This window comes from Cupressus sempervirens, chromosome 9 (assembly GCF_028749045.1).
Source record: "Cupressus sempervirens isolate cs-2001-9-10 chromosome 9, ASM2874904v1, whole genome shotgun sequence".
Lineage (NCBI taxonomy): Eukaryota > Viridiplantae > Streptophyta > Pinopsida > Cupressales > Cupressaceae > Cupressus > Cupressus sempervirens.
In genome coordinates, this window is record NC_143126.1 from 360,181,705 (window position 1) to 360,206,939 (window position 25,235).

The following is a 25,235-nucleotide window of genomic DNA, read 5'->3' on the forward strand; positions in this document are numbered from 1 at the left end:
TGGTATTGTCTTGGAAATTTGATTTCCTTTAGCAAAATTGTGTAATCAGGAAGATAGAGTTTCATTTTTATACTTCTCTCTTTTTTTAAAGAATTTTGAGGTTGTTCTGAGAAATTTGAGCTTATAAGGGTTAAGTAATGATGTGTTAGTGGTTGGTTTAAATAAATTTAAATCTTATATCGATATGCTCTCATTTTGGAATGTTTTTATGTGTTGTATGGCTCTAATTTGAGAAATTTGAAATTTGAAAAGTTTATTTTAGGTGGCTTGACTTTGGTGTTATTTGACAAATGAAACTTCATTTGGGAAAATTTTTAATGCACCAAAAAGGATTTTGCACCTCACCTTATATATGTTGTTCCAATTTCATATATTTCATTGTTTTGAGCTCATGAGAAGGCTCAAGTTTAAACTCAGGCTTTCCGGTCTGCCTAAGTCTAAGGAAAATATTCTTGCAGCGAATATTTATTAAGAAAATTAGTTCATCCATATTGTTCAAATTTGTTTAAGACCTATGAAGATATATTGATTTTTAATATTATTCATGTCTGCAGAATGGCTGTTGCAACAATACGAGCTATACCGATCACTATATCATCTTACAATGTGCAAAATTCAGCAAGCTATGATGGCTTATCAAGCATCACATCTTGTTTATGTCCAACAAGGAGGATTTTGACAAATGATATGACATTAGCAAGCAGGCATATTACTTCTATTTCTATTAGAAAGTATAGGAGAACTTGTTTGGTAGTAGCACAAGCTTCTCCTGTTTTGAATCCAATCTTCTCAACTTCAAAGAATTTGAATGACTCTTCAAAGAAATAAATTAATATTTTCTTTAGAATAGGGTGTTACAATTTCCTTGCATTTAATGTAATTGGGCCGCACTTAATTTGGTAAAGCAGATTCCTTTTGCTATGTGTAAAAGGGCAGGACTATTAAATGTGATCTATCACTATAATTTAAAATCACTTGGCTTATGGAAATCTATTCATATCTTCCCGCTGAAGGATCTGTAGCCAAACTTGGAACCTGCACTTAAATGAGCATAGTTTTAGAAATTCAGATCAAAATATAGGCTTTTTAAAAATTGGTTCAAAACATGCATCTTGTTATGTATTTACTTTTGTTACTTTTTCAATTATGTTAAGGTTATTATGGACTTTGGTTTGGTTTATTTTTAGTCACCTTTTGCCCCATACCGAATTGAAAATCTTCTCTTTTTCTTATTTCAGCTTTGAATGCATATTTGCAATTTAAATCTCTCTAGAAAGGTTAGAGCTTCCTCCTTTGGCTTTTGAACTTTTCATGATAAAGTTCAGTTCAGTGGTAAAATAAAATAGTTGGGCATATTTTTGTGGAAGACAAGCTCATAACATCTAAGTCTAGGAAATTTTATTAGGCTATTTCAATTGATTTCTATTGGTAATTAAAAAATTCATAGTTGTAGTTTCAATAAATGTGTTTGGATCCTTATTTAAAGGTTTGGATTAGAAAGCAACACACTAAGGTGAATGCATGATGGTTTAAAAAGATTAGGAATTGACTGATAAGAAAAATACATTGTTATCTATAATGCAATTTTCTTTCCTCTTTTATGTTGTAGTTGAAGCAGCCTTGATTTTGATCTATCATGGGGAGTCATTATGGAATGAGAAAAAATTATTCACTGGGTGTGTGGATGTACCCTTGACTCAAAAAGGAGTAGAAGAGGTTGTTGATGCTAGAAAAAGGATTAGCAACATTCTAGTTGATCTAATATTTACTTCTACATTGGTTTGGGCTCAGATGACTGCTATGCTTGCGATGACTCAACACCATAGGAAAAAGACTTTTTAGTCAAATCTTTACTTTATGTTTATGCCAACATTAACTACTTTTCTTCTTTATATATGCAAGGGCAGGTGTTTGAATGGTTATTACTTGAGTTCAGTATCAATTCTCAGGAAATTTAAATTCTGTATCCAACAAGAGTTGACAAATGCATAGATGGAGTTTTATTCATTGAGAAAAATGAGGGGGTGATTTTATTAGATAAATTGCATTTGGTAGGAGCCTTCTGAATTTCTAATTATCCTTTTTTTTGAGGCCTTCATATTCCTAAAAGGTTATTGTGGCCATTGCTACTCAACCAATTTCTAAGCCACTACTCAATAGTTGACTTCTGAGTTTCTAACATTTTGAGTAGTTTTTTGAATGTTTAGAGCTATAGAGGTTGGTATCAAGCCTCTTACCTTTGGTTAAAGCTAGCAAAATGTGTGATTAAATCGGATTCACCAAACACCTAGTTCAATGTGATTTGTGCATCTTAAAATTTCTTGAATAATGTCAAGATTTTCCTATTTTATTTGGAATATGCATTGGGTTAATATAATTACATCCTTCTATAATCACCCTTTGTTCACAATTTACTGGTCAATTGTCATGATAGACTTGAACTTGAGTATTATCTCAAAGCCGCCTGTTTATTGTTTTAAAGAATGATGATTATACAATTTGTATAAATTTAAAGGTCCTTTTAATGAAAAAAAGAATAAAATATTAGATTCATTTCTTTGGAGGTAGTTGTGAAATGACTATCCCAGGTAGGCTAAGGTGTTTAGGATGTCATTCCAGTTCTTAAATTCAAATTTATTGTCGTGGTTTCCATAGCACATCTATAATATGAGTGATTAGGTTTGGATGTCAACATTTATATAATGATGTTAAATAGGACTAAAGCTTGAAGTTGAATTCTGTGTGATGCAGGTACCAATAATAATACATAATGAGAGTGAGCAAGCCAAGGCATGGAGTAGGATATTTAGTGAAGATACTCAAAAACTCTCTATTCCAGTCATAACAACTTGGCAACTCAATGAGCGCATGTAAAAGCTTAATGCTAACAATTCTTGGATATTAATAGTTTCAAACTATGTATAATATAAGTTTATAATGATTACTCCATAAATGTTGCAAGAAATGTACTAGTTGACCATAATAGGTTTATAAAAAGGGCTCTAAGATGTTGGGAAAGTTAGTTAAAGTATACAACCTATCATAGACCTCTAGGAATTTCCATTCCCATGCTCAGGTCTGTGAGAATATTCATAGTCTAGATCTACAAAAGCCCGTTCTATGTCAGGAAGAGATTCCATTTTTTCTTGAAGTGCTTCTCCAATGTCATGAGCATCTTGCAAGGGCATATCACTAGGTAGCACAATGTCAACTTCAATAAAGAAATGAGACACAAATGTGTAAGCTTTGATAGTATCAATATGGTGTATGTCTTTGTGATGATTCCAATAGAGATATGTTAATTTTTGCAAATAATCAGGCAACGCTATTTTCCCCACCAAAGAATTCACATTCTCCAAAATTGTGCTTGACCATGTCCTGATTGTACAGAGTGCTAACTACACAAAAGACCCACTATCAGCTTTAGTAATTCAAATTATACACATTAATATAAACTTGAAGCATACTTGGCATCTGCTCAGAGGAAGCTTGGTAATCTATATTTTGGCTTTAGTGATCACAAGATTATACATCCTTCTTGCTACCACCACCACACAAATAACTTGATAGACACTAATGATCAAGTTTAAATAAAAAAGAACACATCCTCTTTGTTATTGTGCATGCCTGTAGCTATTATTACTCACTAGCATTCTAAATGCTTCTAAGAATCTAAAATTAGGATCTAGTGTGATTGTTATCAATGTTACCATCTATAAAGACAAAATTCTGTATCCCTATATGTACATAAAAATTGAGGTTAGATATGGTAATCCTGAAGGAGCCAACTGGTATTATCTATAGTCATGTGTTCTAAACACATTGTATACATACATATGCCTTGCAGTAGTCGTTACTATCATCTCTGAGGAAATGAAACCCCAATAATGTTCTAAATAAATAAGATCTCTAGAATCAAGTAATGTAAATGGTCACATCTACTTGGACTCTTTAAAACAACTACTAATTAGTGGAAAGTGGAAACATATTCTATGTTTGATGTGGGTTATACGAGTTAGCTAGGAGCACATATATAGACATTATTTGGCTTTATTAACTACGCAGGCATTATTGTAGAAAATGCTATGTTACTCGGGGATGTGTTTTCGGCAAAAATTGACCCCGTGCCCATGTCCCCCCATCCTGAAAACTCAAAAACCTTTCCCTTGGCTGTCCCATAAAATTAATGTTTCAGTTTTGATCATTTGTTTGATTTCCACTCTCATGTGAACTCTAAAGTTAAATTATTTAATACAAACATTATATGTTAAGGTTCTATAATTTATATAAGCATGCATTATCCATGTTTTTATATGAATATTTAAAATTTCCCTATATATTTAAAATTTTCCCTACTTTTTATATAGTTGTTCCCACTGCCATCCCTTGCTTGGAGAAAAAAAAATCCATCTTGGAAACCCATTTCCCCATCTCCACGTCCCCCTATCCCAGAAACCTAGGGTAACATAGAGAAAATGTGAAGTATCCTATGTTACAATGTAAAGTAAAAGGTCAGAGAAGTGCTTATCACTATTGCTCGAGCTGGATCAATCCACCAGTAAAAATTACTTCCAAGAACTGTAGAGGTGAGACCAATTGAATTGGTGATGACATCAAAGAAATGATCTTGGGCATATGCCTTTACTATATCATTTTTAAAAGTCTAGCAATAGATTACAAGGACCAACTTTACAATAGTAACTAAAACCATAATTCCAACAACACTGAACCACCTATCTCCTTCAAACAATACACCTCAGTTTTGCATAATTTAGGAATGAAGTTGGTGTAAGAGTATTACTTATATCTAATATGAAAAAGTAGCTCATTTAAAAGACAATACACTAATGATGGAACAGATGGAAAAGAGCAGAACAAAAGTAGAATATTTGGTGCAAAACAAAAGCATACTCCATATCACATTTAAGCTCAATATTTTACAGCTCCAAAATAATGATCAGAATAAACAAGTATAAAACTCAACTTTTAGGAGAAGGAAGTATGCCTTCATTTTGTTCACTTTTGCATCACTGGCAAACCATGTAAATCAGGCCAAGTAAAACTCAACATCAAGGATTTCTATGAGTATTTTCATTTGTATCCACTTATAGAATTTTGGCAAAAATAGAAAGCCAGAGCTCAAGCCACTTATACCATGTAATTCCTTCAAAAATGGTGAAGGGGGTTTACTAATCCAAAATATTAACACTCACTTGATGATGTTGTGTTTAAGAACATACATATGACCTCCAACACTTGAATATTATTTTAACTTAGCAAAACCATGTTGTTTAAAGGATTTAAATCATGAGCACAAAATTGTATCTATGGTTGTAATTATGTCCAATAAAATATATTGTATTTACAGTAATAGGATACAAAGCTAAAAAGTGACCAAAAAAGCATATAATATATCTTCCATGTTCATGAAAAGTTCAAATCATCATGAGAACCATTAGGGGGAAATAGATATCTTGTTCTTAAAGGTATATCCTTGAATGGGGAATTTACCTTTGAAACAAGTTGTCGAATAAACTTTAACATGATTTGTAGTCCCAATGTAACCATAACTGAAGCAAAAACTAGAATTCCCTACACATGGAGCATTCTATTATGAATCAATGCTAAATTAGTGTTGGACAATTCACAATGCTCATTCTTTGAGAAATTAATATAGACTATGACAAAAAGAATATGAACATTCACACATCAATGAGTAACCATAGCAATAGAAAACACAAACTACAATGAACAATCTAAAACAATTTCTTACACTAATCAAGAATAGAATTCATCTTTAGTTATATTGATATCTGCTATGAAATGACTCAAAGATCTTAATGAGTCTCATCCTAATCTTATTCCTAAATTAAAATGAAACTCCCATTACTAAGGATGTAGGGTAGCACATAAATGCAATTTGAAACAATAACACATCAAGTTGCAAAGCTTAAGGTTAAAAAATAGTAACATCTTTGGATTTTGGATTTTGCAATGAAAAAGTTTCCCATATGGATGCTTCCCTGTTACATGGGATCTCTTATCAAATCTCAAATAAGAAATCAAAGGATAAGAAGTCAAGAGGCCATGAGAAGAGCTTAAAGTACATAATATATAATAAGCACAACTAACAAGTGGAAAACCTAATTAATAACCATCAAATTTGCATAAGTTTTAGGTGATGATATTTAAATACTTGACCTTTTAGGTGATGATATTTAACTATCTTGTTCCTTAACAATATTGATACTAATATCATGTTATTGCTTCCCTAATTTTTATGTGGAGCATTTTGGTGAATACTCAAGATACAAAAATAGGCATTGTAGCAGAGAAAAGGTTTGATGCAGAAAAATAGAAAAGGGGATGCACTCGCTTAAAAATTCTGTTCCTACAATTTTTTGGAAGCTGTAGCTTGTCCTAGTTTTCTCTACCCTCCCAAACTTGTTCTCATGGCCATTAGATTCAAGGTTTTGGTGTGTAGATATAAGCTAGGTTCAACATGGAAGTGTTTGATGATTTATCAGTATTCCCATCTTAGACACCATGTTGACTGATATGATATTTATATGTATTGTAATCTTCATTGTTTATTGAAACTTGTCCACATTCATTCTTTTCCTCCAATCGGGTCACAATTACTATGGAGCAAGAAAATTGTGAGATGGAAAACCATTTGCTATTTTTTTGCATGTTTTCTATTCTGTAAGCAATTATTTACATCATAGACTTAATATTTTTTTGCTTGTACTTTGACAGAAAAAACATGATGTGCATCTCAATGTTGAAGATCCTAATGCTGATGACTGCACTAAGCCATAGGTAGATGATTCACAATTAAGTGATTGGTTAAATCAGGATGTAATTGAAAGCATTCACAACCGCTTTGTTACTAGTTATTGGTCAAAGGCTGCTCATCGAGGTAAAGCAATGGATGAGAGTGATGAAGATGATGACTCTACCTATGGAGATTTTGAAGATCTAGAGATGGGAGAGAAATATGGAGATGAAGCTAATGATAGACTGGAGGACAATAAAAATTTGAAGTCTGTAGAAGAACAACGAAGACTAAAAAAGCTTGCACTTCGTGCCAAATTTGATTCTCAATATCCTTTTGGCTATTTTGTTTTCCAGTCATACAATGCCTACTTTTAAAGATATTTAGTTTCCATGGTTCATGACATTGTGAAAAAATATTCTTGGACAACACTGTGTATGAGATCCATCCTTAGGATATGATGTAGGATTAGAAGTCCATAGTTTCCTTTGCATGGGTGACTGCATTGCAAGAGTTGGGAAAATCTATTTCTAGAGAATTAATAGTAATTAGGTACACAGCCACCTAGGCACAATATATATGAGTGGGAAGAGCTAAATGACTGTCTAATTTAAGGTTGGGAATTGGGATAGATAAATGAAATGCTCAGATTATTAGTAAATAAATTTAAACAAAAAAAGATTATCAATTTAGCTAGAACTTAATATTATGTGCAAGAGACAACACAATATTGTTCACTGGTTTCTCTTATTTAATACTTTTGGCACAGTAAGTCTATAAATTGTAAATAATAAATATACTTGTGTGAATTGAAAACATTATTTATTGGTAACTCTAATTTGGTATGTTTTGCAGCATCTTATTGTCACCTAACTCAAATGGATAGTCACGACTTAACTCATATTTGCATCTTCTAACTAGATTTTCTTTAGCTTTGTGAATAAAGTGTCATATGGCAACCTCATTTTTTGCAGATATAAGTGTCCTCTTTAGTTTCTCTATAATTATCTTGATAGGTTCACTAGATAAACCATTCTTCGAGGGCACAAATCATGTCTTGACCTCTGGAAGTTTTGATGATAATTGCACTAGCTATGTTTAGTTCTTTTTCATGGTACAAATATGAGGTGGATTATTCTAACACTATTGGCTCTTGATGGTGATCACACCACCTAATGTTACACACATTTGTTTCCGTTTACAACCTATGGAGATATTTGTTAACGATGAGGAAAAATTGACACTTCATGGTTTAGTTCAGGTATTGAATTTATTTGAGTTTAATAATGTCTGATAAAATAGTAACAATTCTCTCTTTTGTTGTGTTTGGTATTTATGTCTTGAGATTCTTCTAGCACTACATCAAATTGAGCGAGCTGGAGAAGAACTAAAAGTTGAATGATCTGCTTGATGCCCTAGACTTCAATCAAGTTGTAATATTTGTCAAGAGTGTTAACAGAGCTACAGAGCTGAACAAGCTTCCTATGGAGTGCAACTTTCCATCAATCTGCATTCATTCTAGAATTTCACAAGAAGAAAGGTATGTTTGATGTTGTTTTTCTTTTTGAATCTACCATGGTACTTAATGTAACAATTCCCTTTTCTTAGCTGTTTTGCCTCTCGATGTTGCAAAAACCCATATTCAAACAGCTCCAAATATTAATGCCAATAGAAATCCTATACACACAATCAAGATGGTAGGACATAAAATTTCATTTTTACATGGACTCTACTCTAGAAAAAATGTTTTTAAATTAATTTTTAATAAAGATTTTGATTAGGCTTTTACAAGGCTGTTGGATTCTTATGACAACAATTAGGATATCTGTTAGGATTGATGGTTGGATTATTGAATTGGGTTAAAAGATTAAAATTTAAATATTCAAATACCATGGGACTTAGCTTTTGCCTTTTCATCTAGGATCTATTCTACTAAGTAGTCTTAGATAACCAATAGATGAATTTAAAAACAAGAAGTGCTCATATTAATGAACATGAAACCATTTCCCAATTCTATGTTTGACAAATTTAGAGAGAACTCAGTTTTAGAGGATTATATGTTGGCTTGGGGCCTACATTGGTGAGAGCTTTCCCTGCTAATGCTACAACTATCATCACTTGGGAACTTACAAAAAATTTACTAGGGGTGAAACAGTAGTAAGAGCATTACCTTTAGAGATGAATGGGTTTATACCTATGTGAATTTGTAAAAAGTGGTCTTTTCTTTTTTCAGTAGATTGTTCTTTATCTGTAAGAAAATGATATACCTGGATAAGTAGGCATATTGATGTACCTAGGAACTAGCATTATGTCATGGGACTCAGCCAACAATATATTTGTACCAAGTATAGTGCATTGTAATGGTATTGTTCATACAATGTTGATATTTACTCAAGAGGACTATTTTTATTTAGTTTTATTCGCCAAGTTTCCTTTTCAGTTTGATTTTGTGCTAGTGATGCTTCAAACTAAAATGCCTACAAATGCTTCATGCAGTGTCCAGTCTCAAGCCCTAATCACTAAGCAAGCTCCTAGCTCTTATTATAGTTTGCTTACTGTAATATCATATCCAGTTTGCATGTGATTCTACTGACCTAAAGGATCCTTAACCACAAACAACAATAGTCTCCTCTGCCCAAGATAATACAATTTTGTTTGAATTTAAACAAGAAAATCGTAGCAACATTATTAGTGAGGATTTGTGTTTGCTCAGAAACTACTTATCTAAGAAAGCCTTCCTGAGGGTTTTAAGCTTGTCTATTTCTCCTTTATGTCAAAGGTTCAATGCGAGCATGTTGCTAAGAGCCTGCCCAAGGTTACAAATGCAAAGTGAACTAGTTTTTGATTACCTATGTTATTAGAGTAGATTTACTTGTGGGGTGTAGAGCACATGGAGAGCTTGCCTACTTATTTAGAGTTTTGTTTCTCATCCTTTTCTTGAATATCATATCAAAGAAAATACAAAGAGCTCACACAAGTTTGTATGATTCTCTCTCTAATTTTGGCAGATAGAAAACTATTATGGCTTGAGACTATGTTCAACATAATTTACAACCTCAACAAGAGTTGGAATCCCAGTTTTATACATATGTGGCATTGGTTGCAATAAAAAGAATGTCACTACATCATCTAGATATATTCAACAAATCAATATGCATATCCTACAATATTGGCTTGCCATTAGACGACATTTCATGGAGGCAGTCAATAAAACAATTCAAATGCTTGACCTATGATTCCACATTTTACATGCATGTCTACCAGGGCAGTTGCAACTTAAACAAATATATTCTCTCAATATATCTATTTTTTTCATATCTAACAACCATGGCTTTTGATGACCACATTATGTTCAAGCATCCTGTCAAACAATTCACATGACTTATCTATGCTTCCATTTTGCAAGCATGTCTCCCAAGGAAAATGCTACTACTTCATCTACATCGTTTGAGAGAATCCTTTATGTTTTGATGGATGCCTATAGCTTATCCCAAAGCTCTCATTCAACAGTTATGAGATGATCAATCAAGAGGAAATAATTGAGAGCTTAGAGTGACACAATTTTTAGATGATCATATGAAATGAAAGGGGCATGTGAGTAGAAAGAAACTAGAAAGACATTGTATACAGATGAAGGCATAAAATGGATGGTTTTGGAGCACTTAGCATAGACACTTAGCATTCAATACATATCATCATTCGAGATCAAATGGGTTTGTGGGATTATACGCATAGTGAATAATAAAGGAGGGAAATGAACCCTCCCTAAGGCTCACACTTGTTGAAATCCACTTTAGCAATGACCCTTCCTGTGAAATTGTTGTGTAAAACCTTTCTAATGAGATAATGTGTTATGAGCTCTTCATCAGTGGGATGGAACATGAATCTAGGAGGCAATTATGCATCACCCATATCGTGACTGTAACTAAAGTTAAGAGCCTCTATTATTGAATTCTCTTCCCTATGGGGAGCATAGTGAATAATAGAAAGTACCAGTATTGCAAGAAGTAGCTGCATATCCACTCCACCATAAGTAGTATATGGAAAATAAGCATGACTAGTATTACTAGTAGGAACAATAGTTAGTTTTGATGAAGGAGTGGTTTCATCCACAGTAGTATTGGTATTACATAAACAAAGGGAGCACCTAGGAAGAGAATTCAATAATAGAGGCTCTTAACTTTAGTTACAGTCATGATATGGGTGATGCACAACTGCCTCTTGGATTCATGTTCCATCCCATTGATGAAGAGCTCATAACACATTATCTCATTAGAAAGGTTTTACACAACAATTTCACAGGAAGGGCCATTGTTGAAGTGGACCTCAACAAGTGTGAGCCTCAAAAAAAATTTGACCAAGCATTGGTTGAAATTTCAACTGATGCCTAGCAATTTTCTACCAAGAATTGGTCAAAATTTTGACCAATGCTTGGCTATTTTTGACCAATCATTGGTCAAAATTTTGACCAATACTTGGCAATTTTTGACCAAGCATTGGTCAAAATTTTGACCAATGCTTGGCAGAACTTGTGCCAACATGTTTGAAAGGTTTCGACTAGCGTATTGGTTAAAATTTTGACCAGAAAAATTTTGACCAATGGGTTGGTTGAACTTGGTCGAGATTTAGTCAAAAATTGGGTCAAAATTTTGACCAATAATGGTCAAAAAATGACCTCAAATGTACTAGTGTGAGTTCGGTGGTGGTGGTGGTGGGGGTGGTGGTGGTGGTCCATCCTCCTATTTTGCTCTACCACCTCTCACCCTACGACCTCTGCCTTGTTGGTTGCTTCATGTGACAGGAGGCATCCTACACAATTTAAAGTTTAGATTAAGTTTTAGAAGCATAATAGTTTTAGGTTCCTAGTGTTGAAACACAGGCTCTGATACCAAAATGTCATGCCCAAAATACAAGAACAAAACACATATAATTTTTTTTTTAACACATTTAAATCCACTAAGTTGATAAGTTTAATTTAGTTAAGACATAGGTACATTGCAAGATAACAACATGGTTACCCTAACTGTGTCTTAAAATTTCCATTTAAGTTTATAATCAATGAGTATGAATAGATCATTAAATCTGAACATTCATTATTAAATTGATTTCAACATTTGTTTTGTTATTACATTAATTTTAAAACAATATATTTAAAATTATTCAAATAACGATTTAAAAATAAAGATAAATCGAACTCCTTTGAAACATTAAAAATCCAAAGGACTAACTAAATAATATAATCATCTAACATTCAAATAACTAAACTTTATTAAATTTAACATAAGCAAAACATATTTTCAATCAAAACTATAATTAAATAATCAATATAGTTAACTAAAACATAAACTACAATTCTAATATTAATTTAAACCAAATTTATTTTATTTGTACTTACCACATAAATAAATCAAAATAATATAAAACAATAATATATTAAACTTAACTAATTAATAAAAAATACAATTAAATAAAACTAATAATTAGCTCACTCTACTAATACATCTAATCGTAACTAACACAATAATTTTTTTTTAACTAATGCTAACTACACTTAACTAATAATAAAATAAATTCTATTAATAAAATATCCTAACCAAATATCTTAACTTAACTAAAATCGACTATCTACAAATACTTGTTAACTAATATTTAAAACATTAAATTACATAATCAATCATAAAACTTAACTAACTTAAAAAAAAAAAAAAACTTCATGTAACATACTTGCTAACCTATCCAAACCCCAAATATTTTAACTCAACCCTTAACCAACCAAACTACATGCCTAAAAACACTGTGCCCACGTGGGAGGGGACACTGTGCCCCACGTTGACCAAGGGCAGCACGTGGCTCAAGCCAAACTAGGCAAGGGAATGAATAAAGGTAAAAAGGTATGTTAGTATAAAATTTTTTAAACACAAACTTGCACACAAATTAAAATTTGTTCCTTTCTTCATTTGGCATGTCACGTGGTCCAAAGGCCAACACATAATTTGCTGGAAGGAAAATGCATGGGGGGAAAACTAATAAGGTCACTAACGAATTATGCCCACAATAAGTACACTGACTTATTTTTAAAAAAACTCCAATCTCCACACATTAAACTGTCCCTTAATTCCATTGACATGTTAGTCAAGTACATGGGGATACGTAGGGAAGCAACCCCAATCCCATTTATTGCATTTTTTTGCTTAATTAAGCCTATGCCAAAAGGGGTAAGGATTAATTACATAAAGTTTTGTAGTTGGTTTTTTTGTTTTAGAATAGGATAGGATATTTGAAAAAAGATATTTATATAAAGACTTTTATTTATTATTTATTATTCTTCTTTTATCTAAATTGAAGCACTTATTAAGTATTTGGGATATTTAGAGAATCTTTTAAGATTCTCTATCCAAGAGAACATTTAAATTTCTATCCCATACAAAATCCAAAGCATATTTTCTCTTGGGACCACTTTTTTTTTGAAGGCCCTTTTTTTTTGTCTAAGTATGGAATTTCAAATTTATTTATTAGTCAAGGGGGGTTTTTTTTTTTTTAAAGTTGATTTATAATGTAGGTGTTAAATGTAATGCTTGAACATTTGAAAAGGAGCATTATGCTTCCTAATACTCATGAAATTTATGAAATGAAATACCAGTCATATGATCAAATTCTCTTTAACATATTTGAACTTAAAATTACATAATTATATATCACCATTTTATCTATTTTTCAATACACATGCATATAATTGAAAATACGAGAATCTCATAAGTAAGGATATTACTCAATCATTTTTTTTATTGACCACCTGATTCAAAGGCTCTTCTAGGAAAGAACTAGGAAGAAATCTTGACATTTTTTCCATTTCAACAATAAGTTTAAAAATAACATTTTTACACTGGAATATTATCCCGAGGAGAAATCTCCCAACATAACTAAAATTTCAATAACCATTCTGAATTTCCTTCTTGGCTCCACAATAGGGAAACCATTACGAAGTCTGCAACATATCATAGTGATCATGGAGGGAATGAAAATTGACCAGGAGATAACCAATCATAACATGAAGAAAAAATCAAACATTCACTCCCATCCTGATTTGCACAATAGGTTTGACATCAAACTAGACTAGGGAGAAGGTGGATTTTTCCAATAGGAGATGTCAGAAATAACACCTTAACAGGTGCCCTTTGGAGGCTATAAAATCAAGAACTTTTGTTCTTCCATTCTTACATGCTAAAACTCTAAACATGGTTTGTGTTGATGAGTAGGGGCCCATAATACCATACCTTCTCTCCCTCTTCTCATCGTAAGAAGAGACTCTACACTGCCAAAGTCTAACTAAAGACCTCCTCCTTTACATGGCCACTTCTTCCCTATTTGAGGGTGAGTAATGCCAATACAACCCATTTCAATCCCTCCCAAACATATTCAACAAGCACACGAACATATATATGTAAACAAAATGACTTAAATATGAACACAACATGAACCAAAAGAGCTTGAAGGGTTCCTACCTTCACAATAGGTTTATGGAAATTGAAAAAATTTGAGATGAGCTTTCTTTCCTCTCCTTCTCCTTCAATCCTGAATTGTTCTCTAAAACTAGAGGTTGGATGAACACTGAAACCCTCTCAAAATTTTCTCTAAATAAGATCCTAAACTCAACCACATTCAAAAAGTAATAACTCCCCCACTTGCCTAAAGTTCTAGAGGCTTCTAACTCAACTAGAAATAAGGTTAACCTCAAGGTGGAGTTAAAGTTATTCAACTCATGATGAAAATATTCAATTTTGGTAATAAGAAAAAATGGGGTTTTTGAGTGACCATAAAAGTCAACAAATGGGGCTAGGGGGGTGGAAAATGCCCCTATCCCATCCCCATACTGCTTAGGTACTTAGATTTCATGATTTTTGGCCTTTAGGACTTATTAGGGACCTAACAAAAGCTTGAAAATTTTAGGACTTTCTAACGACCTTTGAAAATGTAGATTAATCACTAATTCTAATTAGGGTACTTAATCTTGATTAATAATAATTAACAAAAAGGTCACTAACCTAGTTTGACTTAGATCTTTAGGGTACTCAGTTAATCCTAACTATCATGCTGGAATGCACATACAATTTATGAGTGTCAAGCAACACTGAAAAATCATTGTTACAAAACATTAACACTTAATGATTACAAAATGATACATTCATTCAAACCACAATACAAATGAAATATGAACAACAGGGCTTGCATCTTTCATCAAATTTAACCCTGGTTTCCACAAATGGTAAATAGGGTTTAGTTTCATTTTTCTAGATTTCTCAGCTAAAATATCCTATACACACACTCATTGCACATATTAGTAGCTCAAGAAAATATTATATATATATATATATATATATATATATATATATATATATATATATATATATATATAACTTATCAGGGAAATTACATAAATTAAAACATCCATCTTTTAAATGACTAGTTGTTTATCTTGTTTTTAACCATTAAAATTGCATAATCAAAGTGTTAATTCTGCATTCACTTTCTACATTACTTCATCGGTATACATGTTCATAAAATATAAAATAGAATAATTAAACACCTAAAAATAAAACATCACAAAACATAATAACATAATAATGTTCAGTGTATCCAACAGTGTCTTGACATATCGAGTCATGAGTATCAAAATAATAATGTATCAACTATGCTAAGATGGGTTGAGGCGAGGCCTCACATGGAGATTAGTGGAGATCTAAGATTTTGTTGTTGTGCCCTTGTGATCACTACATTTTGTTGTTGTACTCTTATGATCTTTTCATTTCTTTGTCTTTCCCTTATGATCTCTATATGTATATTTATGTATGTATATACATATATATACATGTGTTTGTTTCACTTAAACTATTATTTCTTAGGAGGAATTTTATAATATTGGATTCATTTTATGTAGGAGGTAATGAGGAAATTCTTAGATGTACCTATGTTAGATGTATGTGAAGACTAAAGAATTTTGATGAATTTCTCGTGAACAATGAAGATGGACTTCCCCTGAGAGTAGCCCAACTTCTAGGGACTTTCAAGATTGGTCCTTTCTTAAAGATTGTAGATGTTAATGGGGAATTTAGATCTTGGGGGAGAGGGGAGGAATGATCTTCCACCTTCATGTTGTTGGCCCTAATTAGTAGAGAATATTAAACTATTCTTGAAACTTGGTGAAGCTCAACATTAACCTATGATTGCATGACAACTACTTATGTGTCTCTTGATTTTAGGTTGCAATCTCAATTCATATCCATAAAACATCAGATGGAGCTAAAAAATGCAATAAGTTTTCATTTTTTTTAGAGGTCTTTAATTAGATATTTTATGCTATATACCATCATGAATATTGTAACTTTGACTCTTATAGGCAAGGGTAATGTCCTTAGCATGTAAGCAAATCGAGACTTTCTATGTGCTGGCTTGCTAAGGAAATTCTCTTGGCCATAGTAGCTAGAGTTATAATGTTCATGATGGTCTATAATTTTAAAAACTTAATAAAAATAAATGTAATTATGGTGCTTTTTTTCAGCTCTTCCTATTGTCCATGCGTATAGAACACAATTGCACATGTATTCTCAATTCAAAGTAGCAGAATCTTATTTTGGATGTGACAAAAAAATGACATACACTAGTAGATGGGAAAATGATGTCACTTTTACAAGTCTAGAACCTTTTGGTTATAATTTATCACACATATCCACATGAATATGAATATTTTGTCACATATATAATTTAAGAACATTTTTTTCTTCATATTCCAAGTTGAAATAGGTGATTGTATCCTCAAGTCATATATCTTGAAATAGGTTAACATTGTTTCTTTTTTATTTTAATAAGAATTAAATAAATTTAATCACATGAGAAATGAAAATTTATTGTCCCTGAGAGTAGAACAACTTCCAAGTACTTTAAAGATTTTAGATGTTAGGGATGGGTGGGGGAGGGGGGACGGGGGGGTGCGGCCAAATGAGCTTCCACCTTCATGTGGTTGGCCCTGATTAGTAGAGAATAGTAAAGTATTCTTGAAACCAAGTGAATCTCAACATTAACCTATGATTCTATGATAACTAATTGTGTGAATCTCTTGGTTTCAAGTAATGCAGAAGGAGGCCATAGTTCAATATGAAATCTCAATTCATATGCCACAAATTTTGGTCAATATGACATTTCTACAATTTTACATATTGCAAACATAATAGTTAGGAATGAGCTTTGGACATTGAAAGGAACATTAATGTATTTTTGCTACACTTGACTATGAGGATAAATCTATACCTAAACAAAGTAGACTAAGTAACCTTTCAAAAAAATCATCATCCCAAGATCACCAATTAGACTTTTGCATAAGTATATTTATTTTTCTTTAAATATTTGATAGTGTTATGGGTTCCTATTTTGAAATGGATACATGTGATCAAGCATTGTTTCAACTCTTTGTTGGTTGATGTTGCACTTGCAACTAAACTTAACAACTGGAGAGAAAGTTGTAATAAGATATGAAGTAGATGGTTGGTTTTATGTGAGTAAACATATTTAATTATAGATAATGCATTGCATCTCTAGAACAACCTAATTTACTAGCTAACCTTTTATATATTTAAATTATTATAGGTAAGGAAAAATGACCTGGAAGAGATGGTAAAATGTTTGGATTGGTCCCTGTTCTTTATGTATACCTTTAGGTATATTTGTAGGACTAGAAAAAGGGTTAGAACCTAGAATACTATGAGTAACCACAAAAATCAATAAACATACACTAAACCCTTATAATCTACCATGAATCCAATTAAAATAAAGAAAGCAACATAAATAAAACTCCCTCTTTAGTTGTAGCTCTCATGCCCTTCTTTCTTCTACATTTGATATAGCGCCAATTGCCTATAGTACCTATACAATTGAAAGAAAAAGCCTATGATGAGAAGTTTGGTTCAAGCTTAATGGTTCTAAGGGATAGGCATTCTTAAAGATGTTCTAAGGATAAAAAATGAGAGCAATATGGCTCATTTTATAGCCAACATGCAAGAGGAGAAAATTGAATGAGAGGATGGACACTTGTCAACTCGAATGTACAACTTTGCATGATATTCCTTAGAATATCTATAACACATACGACACAAGATGCCAAACGTAGGATTCTATGATGCATGAAAGTCAACATGGCTAAAAGTGGATGGGAATTTATGACGTACACATTGTAAGGAAACTCAGGTGTAGAAACAACTTCCTACACTAATCCCTTAAGGAAAGTATCGTGCAAATTCTTATTAAATCCTTACAATTTCAAATTTGATATTATGTGTCCCCTTGGTCAACGTGGGGCCTAGAACAACTCAAAACTTGGAACACATTCCCATAACCCTAGGAAAAGGTCAAAAGTAGGTGGAATCAATCAAACATGGTCAATAGTGGTCAAAGTTGGTCAAACTTAGGTTAGATGTAGGGCCACCTGGTAGAATATTGACAGGGAGTAATGTAAAGGGTCGAAAAGAGTGGAAATAGACTTAAAATGACCTAAAATTTGGTCGACATACTCAAAACCATAGGAAGAGTTCAAAAAATAGGTCAACCTAGTCAAACATGTTCAAAAAATCCAAAATTAGTCAAACCTAAGTCAAATTTCCAAGTTGAGAGAAAGTTAGGTAGAAGGCCAAAACCAATCTAGATGAACTCAGAATGATCCTAAACTTGGTAGACATGTTGGAAACCCTAAAGAGAGTTCAAAACATAGGTCAAATTAGTAAAAAATATTCACAAATAGTCAATCTTAGTCAAAGCAAGGTCACACTAGGTTGAACTAAGTCACAATTGGGTCAAACTTAGGATAGACTTGGTAGAAAGCCATAAAAGGTTGACAGACAACACATGGTTATGGAAGAGGACCTATAGGCCATAGATGATAGAGATTTTCTTTACATCATCAAATCACAATTAATGAGTGATAGATATTGATAGGGCTTGGGTTGTACCATATTATATTCATGCCTAAGGTGAGAGAGAATAGGGGTTTTTTGACAACATTGACCGAGAGATGGCACTCAGAGACTAGTTCATTTCATGTTCCCATGGGAGAGGCTACAATGACCTTAGAGGATGTATGGTGAATCCTCTATATTTTGATCTATTAGGAGATGGTAGTGTATGATTTAGCTACTGGGTGAGCAACATTGCACCAGATGTTTGGCTACATAGATGTGGAGCTTGGGATTTGAGATTATGAGATTGGATGGAAGCTACTAGTGGCACAACATGAGCATCTTATTGCTATGATATATTGGGTCATTGGTGGACTATTGATATTGGATAGATGAGGTCATGGATTCCCTATTAAATGGGACCAATTTTTAGATAGTATGGTTATGGATGGGACCATGTTTGCATGGGGACCTTGCATGCTTAGGATGCTATACTACTATCTGCACCAAGTTGCATATAGAGGTGGATTGACATTTATCATTGGAGGTGCACTACTATAGATTTAGGCTTATGAGAATATTTCTATATTCAAGCCTCTTATGGAGAGGGATTTGGTTGAGGACATGTCTTATGCATACAACTATAGGGGATACTAGCATAAGGACCACTAGGGTACACCTAGTTCTTCAGGCATTAACTAGATATAATGACACAATTCATATGGAGACCTTACAAAGATTATCTGGGGTGAGATGATGATAAGTTCCACCTTCCATATTGTAGGTAGGAGTAGTATCTAATTGTATGTATAGTGATTAGGCAACTAGTGATAGAGACATACTTGCTAGAGTGAGTACATTTATAGTTTGGTGAGAGGCAAGATGTGCCTATGAATCTTGCACTATTTGCATAATCTAGAGAAAAGATTAGAGAGTAGGCAACATTGACTAGTACATAGGTGGCCTATGCATAATTGGAGGAGCTAAAACCTAGGTTATGGGGAGTAGCAATAAGTGTTTTATATGTGGGTATGACAATAGCGTATGATAGATGGTTTGCTTAGCATTGATCAAGGTCATTGATAGATCTAATAGTGCCAATACCACAAGCATGACCACAGGAAGAGTAGGATGGAGAGGAGGATGAGGGGGTGATGTTGAGAAGGAGAGAGATGAGTAGGTAGGGGATCATGAGGATGATGATGATGGTGAGGAGGATGGGATGAGGCTAAGGAGGGAGAGGATGAGGGGGGATGATGATAATGAGGGGGATGATGATGAGGGAGATGATGATGAGGAGGGTGGGAATAGTGGGGATGGGGATGGTGATGGGGGAGAGGATGACAAGGGGGATAAAGGGGAGGATGGTGATGGGAAGGATGATGATGAGGGGAATAGAGGTGTGGATGTTGCAGTGATGGACATAGAGGAGGGATCCAATTGATGGCACAGAGGGATACTAATACTAGTACATGCACTACCTAGCTAGTTAGAGATTATGGAGGTGATTAGAGGGCTCCATAGTTAGTTAGACTAGGTTATAGCAAAGAGGGATGCAACAATAACTATGTAGGACTAGGCTATGATAGAGAGGGATATGGTAGTGCAAAGGGTAGAGAGGGTAGTCCAAGAGTCTCAAGACTTTGCTAGTAGTTTTAGAGATCCATTATTTTGAAAGATGGCCATGATGATGGCTACAACACATGCAAAGACATAGTATTGGAGGGATAATTATGAGATGGAAGTGCCACCAAAGAAGAGGGTAGAAAGCTATCAGATACTGAGGTCTCAGTCACAATGGACATAGAGGACACAAAGTAGTAGAGGTGTGATGGGATTGATGGGGCCACCATAGAAAGGTGAGGGATCATCCTCATGGCCAGACAAGGGCCATGAGGCTAAGGAAAATGTAGGTTGATATAGACATGCTTGTGTGTAGAGGGGCTTCCTTTTATTTGGTTATGCTCCTTCATGGTTCATGCCTATAGGAAATTAGTATTTATGACACATTTATGAGATATGCCTATGTTATGATGACTATATGAGATGGATTATGGACATATTTTTATGTTTTATATGGATGCATTTATGCTTTTCTATGTGATCTTTATATGATGACATCATGTGTTGGATTGTCCATGTTATGCTTAGGAAGTGATTTCTTTATTTTTTTGCCACATGATTTTCTCATGAAATGAATGCAAATGAAAAGACACAAATGAAATGTAAAATAATGTGAATACCATGCTTTATGTATATATGTATTGCTTTGGATTTTTGGACTTTTTGAGACATGAAGGAATGTAGGATGATGATGCTTTTGATGTATCAAAATATGAGACCATGGTAATGGAGAATGAGATGGATGTTAGGAGACATACAAGATGAGGATTAGTTAATAGAAGGGGAGGATTTTTTCTTTGATAAAGTTCATTATATGTCAAAAGAGCTTTATTTTGATGTAGAAAATGGAATGCAACACATCGTTACCATAAAGGGCTAGAGCATAAATGCAAGCCTTTTGTGTAAACAAGAATAATGTAGATAGAAAATAATCATGTGCTTCCTGAGGCATATATAGATGCTTTAGACTGTCAAAGGTACATTTGATAGATAGAGAACAAAAGACAACCATGAACCATCCTGACCACTCTCATAGATTAGTTTATATAATCGAGTGACATAGGAACATAATCAAAGAAAATTAAAGCAAAAATAAATCACTCACTAAACAACATGAGCCAACAACTATTCTCATTCTCTTTTTAGTGTCTTTTGGTTTGTGTTAGGTTTTTGATGTAATTGGTTTGATTTTTGGTTCAGTTGATAGTAATAAGTTAGATTCATTGTTGGTTCACATTGCTCAAGTAATATGTCAAGGTGTGATTGTCATTGAAATGTAGTGCTTTGAGTTTCAATCTATTTTCATACAAGTGTTTAAGAAAAAGGGGTGATTATCCATAGTGACTATTTATAAGGTTTATTGCAAATTTTTGGTGGGTTTTGTGATTTTTAGGGTTTTTGAGGATATTTGGTGTTTTTGTGTTACTCATTTCTTCAGGACATTTTATGATTTTTCAGATTTATTTAAGAACATTTTGTATTTTTCATTGATTTGTTTAGGATGTTTTATGACTTTTATTGATTTGTTTAGGATATTTTATGATGTTTATGGATTCTTTTAGGAGATTTTATAATTTTTAGGTCTTTTTTAGGACCGTATTTGAGCTTTTAAGGGCTTTTTCAGGATTGTATTTTAAATTTTAGGATTTTTAAGATTATATCTAAAATTTTAGGATTTTTTCAAGATCATATCCAAATTTTTAGGATTTTTTTAGGATCATAAAGGATTGACAAGGGTTAGCTCCAATCTGGTATGCGATAAGTTCAATGGATGATGTGTGCTTGGGGACATCCCCCTAGTTCAATTTCAAACTTACATAATATGTAGGTAATATGCCCCCATACTAGATGCAAACTATGTACAAAGGCCAAATATAGAGTATGTATAGGCTGGTGATGCTTGGATTAGATAACAATGAATATTAACCAGTTTGTGATCCATGATCAAGGACTAGGGATGTCTTGCAATATGATGGATGTGATCAGGAATTGACAAGGGGGGTGGGGACTAGATGGAATCCCAATAGATGGAGGAACACTAATTGATTACACATGGTGCCTATTTGCCAAGTTTTCACCATGGTACTTGCCCAAAGTGCTTGTGCTAGGTTTACACTTTTAGATGAAATTTTTCTCTTGACTCAAATTTTCATGCCAAAACACTTGTTTGCCAAGTTTTTGTCAAGACATCCATTTTTTTATGACCTTTTCCCTTTTTTGTATCTTTTTTTAATTTTAGGACTTTTTGCCATTTTTTTCTTTAGGACCTTTTCCTACTTTTTGGATATTTTTTTGGACTTTTAGATAGAATCAGGTATAGTTCTTGTGAAGATGCATATTGTTGATGGATATAGGTAGTGGTTCACCCTCTGGTGTTGCAAGCTAATATACTCTAGACCCAAATGTTATAGTGAAGACATATGACCCTTCTTAATTTGGTTCAAATTTGCCCGATTTCTCTATATGTTGTTGAGTCTTGTAGTCCATTTTTAGGACTAGGTTACTTACCCCAAAATGAAAACCTCAAACTTTCTTGTTATAAAACCTTTTAATTCAATCTTGGTAAGCTTGTAGATGGTTCAAGGAGACTCACCTCCTCACATCAAGCATTTCAATTTCATGTAATCTAGAGACTATAGTTTTCATCATCAACAACATTTTGTAGGGATACTCTCAATGATGGAATTTTAACTTCAATAGGAAGGATGGTCTCAATGTCATAGACTAAAGAGTAAGGTGTCACATCAATGGAAGCATGCAAGCTTTCTCTATAGGCCTAGAGAGTTGGATTCAATTCCAAGTACCACTCTCAACCAGAGTCATTAACAATCTTTTGGAGGATCTTGACAATGGTCTTATTAGATGCTTTTGCTTGCCATTTCCTTGTGGATGATAAATATTGGAATATCCATGGTAGATGTTGTACTTCTTGTAGAGCTTATCAACATCCTTATTTTCAAAGCAGCTACCATGATCAAAAATAATAGCCAAGGGAACTCCAAGATGACATATGATATATTTTAGGATAAATCTTAAAATTTGTTTTCCAGTGGTGAAAGATAGGGGGATGACTTCAACCCACTTGGTAAAGTATTTAGTTGTTGTGATGAAAAACTTATGGCCATTAGAGGAAGGGGAGAAATAACTATTATGAGATTAAATGCCCATTGTGAAAAGGGCTAGGGAGAGATAACTAGCTGAAGTTCTTGTGCATGGATTAGATTACTATGTATTTGGAACTTATGACATGTTTTGGAAAAATTATAAGGATCTTGTTCCATGGTGGGCCAATATTATACAAATCTAACAAGTTTCTTTTCTAGTCTCAAATAATTGATATGGCATCCACATATACCTTTGTGTACCTTGTGTAAGGCATCTAAGAAGGGTTTGGTCAAAAGCTCTCTTGTAAAGGGTGTCACCGATGATGACATATCTAGCAGCTTGACTAATAAAGGCTCGATGTTCATTCTTGGATAAGTCAAAAAAATAATTTGGGCATGCAGGTAGTCATAGATTTCTTGATACCATGAGGAATTGGGACCAACAAGTTCACAGACAAACTCAGATTAAGAAAGTTCAAATGCTAGAATCAAGAGTTTCTCAACAAGAAATTCACAATATTCTACATTTTGAGGCATATAAATCATCGAAGAAATAGTAGCCATAGTGTTACTTGCTTGTTAAGTATTATTAGGAGTTGATGAAAAGAGACTATAATAAATTTAGATTTGAGAAAATCTTCCATTTGTTTGTAAGACATCAACTTATCATCTTTGGTTTCATAGTCATCATTGATTTTCTAAATGACTAATTGAGAAACACCAAATACTTGTAAATGTTGTATGTTCCATTGGATGGCCAACTTTAATCCAGTGATCATTACCTCATATTTTGCTATGTTATTTGTACAACTAAATGCTATCCGATATGACTTGGGAATTATATCTCTTGGAGGTATATCAAACATGATGCCATCTCCTAAACCATTTCTTGTGTGTGAGCCAAAAAAGTAGAGCTTGAACTCCTTAGCTATATCTGTGTTAAATATGGATTCATCTAGAAAATCTATTAACATAGGATGATTATCTATCATGGGTGCTTTTTCTAACTGATCAGCTATCACTTGTCCTTTGATTTCTTTTCTATCTACATATTCTATCCCAAATTCAATAAGGATCATAACCCATTTGGTTAAAAAACCTATGAAAGATTCTTTACATAGGAGATACTTTAATGGCTCAATCTTGGAGACAAGCATTATTTTCTAATGTAGCATGCAATGTCTTAGCTTTTGGACTACAAAGACAACAACAAGGCATGCTCATTCAACAAGTGAATAGTTTAGTTCATATCCCACAAGTTTTTTGTTGATGTAATAAATGGCTTGCTCTCTCACCCTTGTTCATTAGTTTTTGCTAAGAGAGTTCATAATGTTGTTTCTATAGAAAATATGTACAAAATAAAAGGTTTTCCCAAAATAGGAGCCATTAAAAATGAGAATTCAGAAGGTAGTCTTTGAGCTATTGAAATGACTCATCATAGTAGTTGTTCCATTGAAAGGATATTCCTTGATGTAATAGATTTGAAAGGAGTGGCATTTATTTGCTAGCTGTGCAATGAATCTATGGATATACTGTAATCTCTATTGTAGTCTTCTTAATGTTTTTAGATTTATTGGAGGAGGCATTTCAAGTATTTTTTTTACTTTTTCAAGATCAACCTCGATGCCTTGTTGAGAAAAAATTTACCCTAGGAGCTTTCCATAAATAACTCTGAATACACACTTTTTGGATTCAACTAGAGATTATAGCTTTCCATTTTGTTGAATATTTTATCTAAAATACCCAAGTGATCACTTCTTCTAGGGGATTTTCAAAGTAGATCATCTACAT

At 33.2% G+C, this 25,235-nt stretch overlaps 2 pseudogenes; one reads left to right on the forward strand and one right to left on the reverse strand.

Annotated features, from left to right (window-relative positions):
- Positions 1-555: 555 nt before the first annotated feature.
- Positions 556-2,874, forward strand: LOC149538785 (2,3-bisphosphoglycerate-dependent phosphoglycerate mutase 1-like; annotated as a pseudogene).
- A 176-nt stretch (positions 2,875-3,050) lies between these two features.
- Positions 3,051-19,830, reverse strand: LOC149538786 (metal tolerance protein 11-like; annotated as a pseudogene).
- Positions 19,831-25,235: the final 5,405 nt, after the last annotated feature.